The sequence below is a fragment of the Electrona antarctica genome (assembly GCF_951216825.1).
Source record: "Electrona antarctica genome assembly, chromosome: 11".
Classification (NCBI taxonomy): Eukaryota; Metazoa; Chordata; class Actinopteri; order Myctophiformes; family Myctophidae; genus Electrona; species Electrona antarctica.
The window spans coordinates 11491013-11497012 of record NC_136792.1 but is presented as its reverse complement, the minus strand read 5'-3'; positions in this window follow the sequence as shown (position 1 = coordinate 11497012).

Genomic DNA, 6000 nt, shown 5'->3' with positions numbered 1-6000 from the left:
CGGCCATTCTGATTGGCTCAGCGGACTGTCACTCAACGACCGCCGCCGGGGCCACTACTGGACAACCTCTGAGCGTGGCGCTGACCAGCAGGGTCAAAGGTCAGCCAGGGTCAACGCTGACTCTACGCTGTGGACACGGGATGACCTCGCCCTCCGCCGTCCCAGAGCCACTGGATAGAGGTGACGAGCACACGTTGTGCACACCACTGTTGATTTCGTCGACTAAAACTAAGACGAAAAATACCTTTTTCACTGACGAAAACTAAATGGAAACTAAATGAAAACTAAGCTATGATGACTAAAACTAAGACTAAATATATTGACAATTTCGTCAACACATAAAAACATGACTAAAATATTAGGAAGGGACTAATCCAGTATAAGTCATTTTACACTTGGTTGCATGCTGAAAATAGCAGATCTGTGTTTATGTCATTAAATGTTCTGATGAATTGAAAATGGAGGACCCTGATGTAAACAAGTCTTTTCCGGTTCTATCCTCCAGCAGCAGTTTTTGTATTGACTTGTGCTTTCGTTTGAAATGTACCCAAAATCTGCATACTGTGAAATAATATTTTAAATCAATCAATCAATCAATCAAACGTTGTCTACCTTACAGGTGTGGTCCAGTTGTGGCACACGCCCTTCGGAACACTCCAAGACCCCCCGGGCGTCCACTACAGCCGTCTGGACCCCGGTAGTCCGTCCATCCATCTTCAACCGCTTATCCGTGGTCGGGTCGCGGGGGCAACAGCTCCACCACCAGAGAGCTCCAGACGACTCCCCGTCAGTGTCCAGCACGACGGCAGCCTGCTCGTTTCAAACGCCAGCCGTCACCACAGCGGACTGTATTACTGCCTCCTGCGGGACGGGCTGGGAATTACAATTCATCCGTACCGGATACACACCGATGATGATGATGATGATGATGATGATGATGATGATGATGATGATGATGATGATGATGATGATGATGAAAAAGTGCACGAGGAGAAGAGCAGAGACGCTGGGAGGAGCGACGATGGCGTTCGCCGCTCCCCGGTCAGCCGTCCCCGAACGGGACGGTTGTTCCAGCTGGGCGAGCCGTCCATGGGTATAGTGTAGGCCTGTCACCATGTGTTGTTGATTTCGTCGACTAATACTACGATGAAAAATGTTTGTCTACTAAATGTAAACTAAATTTAAACTAAGCTATGATGACTAAAACTAAGAGTAAATATATTGACAATTTTGTCAACAAATACAAAACTAGACAAAAATGTTAGGAGAAGAAGAAGAAGATATCCAGTATAAGTCATTTTACACTTGGTTGCATGCTGAAAATAGCAGATCTATAAGCTCACAACACGTTGCAGCGCGTTGTAAGCTTGTAGATCGGCTATTTTCAGCAAGTGTGAAATTACGACGGCATCAAGGCCCGCCAAGATACATTTAGTTGACTAAAACTAACACTAAGGGCCCTATTATGCGTGTCTTAAGTACCAGGTCTTATTACTTAACTTAAGACCTGGAGGCGTGATCAATGCCATTTGGCTATTCTGAGTGGCCAAACAGCATTGACCACGCCTCCAGGTCTTAAGTTAAGTCATAAGACCTGGTACTTAAGACACGCATAATAGGGCCCTAAGTCATTCCGGGTGACTAAAACGAATTGATAACTATTCAAAAGACTAAAACTAAAATCACTGTCAAAATCAACACTGCCTGTCACCGTTATTACATAATCGTCAAAATCGCAATTATTTGAGATAATGTTGAAAAATGTTCAAATACATCAAAACAAAGCTGAAATAGCAGATTACAAGCTTACAACGTGTCACAAAGTGAGGCATCGTAACCTTGTAGATCTGCTATTTTGTCCGCTATTTTTTGTATAAAAATAATGAATGTCATTATATATTTTTTGTGTATATTTCATTTATTTTTTAACTTTCTTTTTTAAAGTTGATTTTCGGCAAAACCGTTTCATATTGCTATATGTACGACAATGTTCATACTCAGCAGACAACAGGTGTAGAGGGAAAGTACGAGAAATCTCACACTTATGTAGCAGAGAAAGAATTAAGCATAAGATTATGTCAGTAAATGTTTCAGTTATTTTGTCATATATCTGCCCTGTGCATTTTCTTGATTACCAGACAAAAATGTATTCTTAAGGGCCTTTCAAACATGAAGCGATATAACGCGCCTATAGTTAATTTTCAATGAGACCTGCGTTTTTGCGCGGAGCACTGGGGAGCAGTCGCGGTGCGACAACGCAAGCGTATTTACGTGAGCGCAGTCCCGTGAATTTGTCGCGCGCGTGCTCGTTTCGTGCACACGCCCGCGACTCACCAGACCTGGATACTGTTTAGCTTATTTTTGAGTGGTGCAACCACTCCAAGGAACAGCAATGTCTGTGACGTACACACCTATGTTTGTGACTTTGTGACTATGTTTGTGTGTGTGTGACTCATGTGTGACTCATGAGTACCAGTAGGGGCGCTGTTGTGCCAGAAACAGAGAGTGAGAGATAGTGCTGCACAGTTGCCTGCTAATATGAGAGAGAGAGAGAGAGAGAGAGAGGGGGGGGGGGGGGGGGGAGGGGAGTTGCACCACTCAGTTCACACGGGTGTGATTTTTTTTTTACGCTTGCGTTGTTGCGCCTTTCTCGAGCAGACCTGGAGGAGACCTGTCGTTGATCCAGGCAACAACGCCTGCGTTCCTCGCTTCACGTTTGCAAGGCCCTTCACAAACACAATTAAAATCGTTAATGCGCAATCCTGTGTGTGACAATAAATATTCGTCAACCTAAAATGTTTGTAATCGTGACAGGCCTGTCTACGGGCGATCCCACGGAACGAGCAGCCCGACAACGGGAAGGGAACAACGGGCGTTGGCGGCGGGCGATCAGGGTCGACAAGGACGTTGTTGGGTCTAATGGAGAGAAGGAGGAGGAGGGGGCAGCCATCTCGGTCGGCCATCTTGCGGGCGCGGTGGTAGCGTCGGTGCTGGTGACGTTTGTGGCGGGCTTCAGCGCCGGGGCTTTGAGCAGGGTCTACGTTCTCAGGTGGGTTCACTCACTCAGAGCCATTAATTAACCCATTTAGACCTAGAGGCCGATTCTACAAATGCCTTCTAAATCCTGACAGTTTTATGGAAAATAAACCCATGTTTCTACGTCAGTGGTTCTCGAACATTTTCATGTCAAGGACCCCCAAAAATATATGTAATTGGCCATAAACATAAATTGGGTCTAATTAAACGTATATCTCTGGGTTATCACACCGTTTCTCTCCAGGTGTGTGAACGCGGTCGCCGCGAGGGCGAGGAGTCGGCGGCGACACTCGGCGCCCGACGCCACGGACCGAGGCTGCGGCGTTACCATGGCGACCCTGCCGGGCATGCACGACGACATCGGGACGTCCCGGGATGAAGAGCGAGGAGGGTGGGGAGGAGGACGGTGGGGAGGAGGAGGAGGGGACTCGGAGGCGTGGGACACGACCCTGGAGAGCACCGCCTCGACGAGCCCCGCGCCTCCCGACAAGCCTCAGAGGAGCTTCCGGCAGAAGCGCGTGGACGCGCAACGAGAGACCACAGCGTACCTGGAGACATGCGACCGCACGGCAGCACAGCAGGAGGAGGAGGGGGCCAAGGCAGGAGGAGGTGAGGCCAAGACACTCTCAGGCCAGGGAGAGCTGGAGCCGGACCAGCCGAGCAGCAGCAGCGAATCGGAGCGGCCCGTGTCAGAGACGGATGAGGAGCGAGGGAATGAGGTCGGAGAGGAGGCAGAGGAGAGGGGAGGCGACAGGGTGGGAGAGGCGGAGCTACGAGGGAGTGAGGTCAGAGAGGAGAGGGGAAGCGACAGGGTGGGAGAGGCGGAGCGAGAGAGGAGTGAGGTCAGAGAGGAGAGGGGAGGCGACAGGGTGGGAGAGGCGGAGCTACGAGGGAGTGAGGTCAGAGAGGAGAGGGGAGGCGACAGGGCGGGAGAGGCGGAGCGAGGGAGTGAGGTCATGAGAGAGGAGAGGGGAGGCGACAGGGTGGGAGAGGTGGAGCTACGAGGGAGTGAGGTCAGAGAGAAGGGAGGAGGCGACAGGGTGGGAGAGGCGGAGCTACGAGGGGGTGAGGTCAGAGAGGAGAGGGGAGGCGACAGGGTGGGAGAGGCGGAGCGAGGGAGTGAGGTCATGAGAGAGGAGGGGGAAGGCGACAGGGCGGGAGAGACGGAGCAACAGAGAGAGGAAGAGGAGGAGGCGTCTTCTGGAGCCGTGGTGGCTGTGGGAGACGAGGAAGAGCTAGGAGGAAGTCTCAGCGACGACGATCCTTCTTCTTCGGACGGCGACAGCGAGTCCGGACGGTCGTCCACGGACTCGCACGAAGACGTGGCACAGGAGACACAGGTACATAGTCTCAGGTACTATGTGTACGTTTATTTTGTGGGAAAGAAACCCCTATGGTTGTACGGCTGACGCTGTACAGCCTGTAAGTAAGTTAAAACCCCCGCCAGCAGGGGGCGCTGATAGTTTAGCAACCGCCACCGTTCACCACCATTCTATTTGGCTGTAGAAAAAGACGGCCTCCTCGTCTCCCCAAAACAACAATTGTGAAGGTGGTCGAGCTGATCGGATTAATCACTCGTCTCCCAGTGGAGACTTCAGGGTCCCCCCAGGGGAGACTTCAGGGTCCCCCAGGGAGACTTCAGGGACCCCCCAGGGGAGACTTCAGGGGAGACATATGTACTATAACTGCACTTTATATATACGTTTTTCCCTGCACGGTGTTGTCTTGTGTCTTGGTTTTTAAGCAAAAAAAGAATAAGGGCCTTTCTCGGCCCCACCTCTCTCCCATTGTTTATATTGTGTTTTAGTTTCCAAGATGGCCGCAGCACCAGTAGGGGGTGGCCTTACTGGGCTGCGTTCGCACATTCAAGACACCTGTCTTGTGTCTGTTTTGTGTCTGTGTATGATGGCCTCTCCAATGCATTTCCCATGGAAGCCCACATGGTTTGACCAAACATTTTGTTTGATGGGGGGGAGGGGGGCAGAACACATCCATCAAAGCTGTGTTCAGACACAAGTCAGGTGTCAGACACAAGGCAAGTGTCTTGAATGCAGCTCAGTAAGGGCATATGTCAACCCCGCCTGCTCACCTCCGCCCCACCCCCTCCTGGTGCTGCGGCCATCTTGGATCCTAAACACAATATAAACAATGTGAGAGGGGTGGGGCTGAGAAAGGCATGCACGTTAATGTCAGGGCAATTTCCTATATGTACAATGGCAAAAATATAGGTATATGAATCTGAAACTGTGACAATAAACCCGATTCTAAATGCTGGATTCTGTTTCTAGGAAGAGCGGACGACAACCTCCGACGTCGAACGGAGTGAAGCGGCGCCCCCTGATAATCCCCCCCGGCCGGCGGCCCGACGACGGAGCCGCGTGATTCGTCTGTACCAGTACGACGAGGAGGGGCATCGTTACGGTCACCTGCTGCCCGACCGGGTTCCCGACGAGGAGCTAGGCCCCGCCCCCAAGCTGCGCTCGATGTCCCTGACGCGGCTCAACGCCATCATGGCCGCCGCCTCGGCGGGGCCCCTGGACACGCCCCCACCAGGGACCACCACCAGGGACGAGAGGGAGGGGGATGGGCACTCCCCCAGCCCCCCCACCACGCCACTGAAGAGCCCGGTCTTTCACATGGACATTTGACATTGAAGCAATTAGCCCTTCTTTAAGTCCCTACGAAATGAAAGCCTGGGTATCGAGGCTACTCCTCCCCCAACCCGTCCTTGTCCAATAGGGACGTTAGCAGCGAGGACTAGGAGACAGTCCTCCCCCATAGAGATTCATGTTTCATGTAAATAATCGATCATTTCAGTAGCAAGAGCATCAAAATGTCTTCTAAAGCTAGTCAGTCTGCTTTCTAAATTTTTTCTGGAAAACCCTATATGTTGCTAACCCGTTGTTGAAACCGGGCAGAAACCTATCTCCATATTTCACTCCATACTGTTTTTTATTTATTTAT